The sequence below is a fragment of the Aplysia californica genome, unplaced genomic scaffold (assembly GCF_000002075.1).
Source record: "Aplysia californica isolate F4 #8 unplaced genomic scaffold, AplCal3.0 scaffold00228, whole genome shotgun sequence".
In the NCBI taxonomy this organism is placed as follows: Eukaryota; Metazoa; Mollusca; class Gastropoda; order Aplysiida; family Aplysiidae; genus Aplysia; species Aplysia californica.
In genome coordinates, this window is record NW_004797498.1 from 1,073,607 (window position 1) to 1,076,835 (window position 3,229).

At 39.5% G+C, this 3,229-nt stretch overlaps 1 protein-coding gene across 1 annotated transcript in view; it reads right to left on the bottom strand.

Moving 5' to 3' along the window:
• Positions 1-2,905, bottom strand: part of LOC101860577 (heparan sulfate glucosamine 3-O-sulfotransferase 1) — a gene marked incomplete in the record, with an annotated part of 35,737 nt that extends 32,832 nt beyond the window's left edge. The window contains 1 exon segment of the mRNA XM_013083386.2: positions 2,684-2,905.
• Positions 2,906-3,229: the final 324 nt, after the last annotated feature.

Genomic DNA, 3,229 nt, shown 5'->3' on the forward strand with positions numbered 1-3,229 from the left:
GTGAGGAAGGGGGAGGGAGAGAGGCGGAGTGAGAAAGACAGGGAAGTAAATATTATCAAAGAGGGAACAAGAGTTTAAATAAAAAGCCAAATTAGCTCCTAACCCCCTCCCCCATTTTTTTTCTTACACTATTAGATCACACCAAAAATAAATGACCTGTGAAAAAGCATAACTACTTCGCGGCATGTACTCCTCGATGCCTGGAAGGAGCGGGAAAGGAATGGAGGAATTTGACTAAAGGGTGCATCCATGCTTGAACAAGTGATTTGCAAAACTCTCGATAGGCTACATTTGACGTGGAATTGCCTTCTCGATAAGCCTCGTTAACGACCCTGAACTGATTCTATAAGATATAAGTCAAATGTTCGGAGCTCACGCCAACTTAAAAACGTTTTCAAAAGCGTTCGAGTCCACAAACTACTTTGCAAAGGCTAGAACACCGGAGCCGAGACACAGGGAAAATATTAACAGCATAATATCAAACGCGATAGCAGTTTATTTTTTATCAGGCGTTCACCGCTTTACCGACCTCAAAGTACGTCGTAACAAAGCCGACGACCATTAATAATAATGTCCGTCTCTAACGCAGGCGAGAATCAGATATTTCAAACGAGCAAGCTATACATGTCAACTGTTTTCTTTTCTTTTCTTTTCTTTTTGTGTCGATGAGTTGCAAAATTATTTATTATCATTATCATCTATATTATGATAATAATGATAATGAATAATTATTAATTATTACTAGCAAAATCCAAGTTCTCAAAACCTGACAAGATCTAATTAGCATTGAAGAGACTGTAGTATACTAATACAAATATTTTTCTCTTTATTGTACATATCAATTCATGTATAGAATGATCAGTCTCTACCTTCTTTCTTCCTTCTCTTTCAGTCTTCTCTCTCCGTATCAAGACAAAAATACCATTTCCCGGCGGGGAATCGAACGTCGGTCTCCCGAGTTACAGGCCGGGATACTGTCCACAACAACTACCGATGACGCACTCCTTTTATTACGACATTATAGATATCCGATATGTAACGGACACAAATCCCAGCTTGGACACGCTAAGGACACATTCATCAGCTGTGAAGCGAGGTGCGGAGAATGTGAATTGTTCCGATCATAAGCTAGTCATCCCGGGCAAAAGGATCATGCACCCGAGTTCTACGTTATACGATTGGTGGAAAACGTCCGAAAATAACAAAAATTAATGCTTATTGCTATAAGCTACACGACAACAGATGGTCTGGATTGCACCTTTTCTCTCTTTTTTGGGGGGTTTCTTTTATTGTGTTATCAGAATGTTTGAGACCTAATTTACACTGAATCATGATAATAACAGCGGCATTACACCAGGAAACGATAGGAAGGTATGACAACTAATTTTAAAAACCCAACAACAACAGAAAAAGCAGACTTTCGGTTTCCGGATGGAATTTCTTCATCATCATCATCATCATCATCATCATCATCATCATATCATCATCATCATCATCATCATCATTGTCATCACCGTTATCATAATTTAAATAATTTTAAAAATTATAGCGTGCACAGCGCAGGAGGGATGATAGAACTTGAAACATAACACGGAACTTGAGCCTGAGCTCGTGCTTACTGGTCAAGTTTATAACCACTTGGGGTTAGAAAAGAGAGCTGCATGACAACAAACTGCGGATAGGTAGATCTAGGTGTTTCCCCCATGTTCCTCGAAACGATGGAGTCTCACTCTGTATGTGTTTTAACGCCCCCATTGACAGAATTAAGATCGTTTAGGAGGCTGGCTTTCGACCCTGTTTGTCAGGGCCAACCCGGGCTGAGAGGGATACAACATCCCAGCAGAAAGACCAAGATATTCCATGTACAATTTCTCCCCACTCGGGAATCTCCTGCGTGCAACAGCCAAGCGCCTAACCGTTACACCACAAACGCCAGTCCTGAATCAATGACCATCAATGTTTGAGTGAGCAAAAGCACACCGACACAATCCCGACCATTAACCATTTAGTGCTAGGAAAAGGCAATAATAACAAATGGAAAAGAAACAAAAGTGGTAAACAAAGTAGTGTAGAACCTACCAATAGCAACAAATGAGCACCCACCGAAACACTACAACTTCCATCTGCATGTATGTATAGTATAAGGTTTTACTTCTATCTGCGGTAATCAAAAACACGTGAATTATATCCAACAAAAAAAAGAAGAAAAAAAAAGAAATGACCATTGACAAATGCGGAATTGAAATATATAAATACTACCTCCTACGTCAACCTGAGCAGAAACGTGTTATTTATTCATAATGAAAGTCTTTGCTGAGTGTCTGGTAAAATCACGCACAGCGTCCAGTCATGCCACGACATTTGTATTGTCAACACCACACTCACTGAACAACATCTAAGCTGGCAGGGAAAAATGTTTAGCCTTGGTGGATTGGAGAAAATTCTGCCAAGTTGGCGAAAGTACGCCAAAAAAAAAAGCCAAAAAAAAAAAGCCAAAAAAAAAAAAGCCAAAAAAAGAAAAGAAAAAGAAAACAGCAAAACCACCACCAACAACAACAAAGTTTGTGTTTGGGTTGAAGTGAAGCACATCGACACAACAACGGTCATACTTTGTGCGTAGCAAAAGCAAAGAGACACGAATAAAGTCAGCATATTTATAGGAAAGAAAAGAAGTTGGACGAACCAGCTGCGCCTTCCAATCACCTGCAACAGCAAAACTTTCTAAAAAAAATAAAATATTAAGAGAACAGCGCCAAGCGACTGCACACATCACTGGGTAAAAAAGGAAAACCGTTGTTGACTATGAGCAATTAGAAATCTGCATTGCCCCGTGACGTACGGGTTATGCGATACTAATCATGTTTGTTTCGTTTTGTTTTCGTTAGTGTTTTATGGCACTTGTAACACAATTGGGTTTTTAAAATGTCGAAGATTAGAGAGTAACAGACTCACACGCAAAAAGGAGGGATAAGGACGTTAGATGTTTGACAGGAAAGATACAGTACATATTAGAAAACAACTCAACTTACAGAAATTACCTTCACTGTAACCTATTACGTGCTGAAAATAAAAACCTCAGATTTACACACTGAAAAAAGTGTTGTTATAAGAGCATGATAATTGACTTCCTGTCTTGCAATCCTCTGACTGAAAGGGGTAATGGGTATGGAAAATGAAGGCATGGGTGTGTGCATGTGTGTGTGTGTGTGTGTGTGTGTGTGTGTGTGTT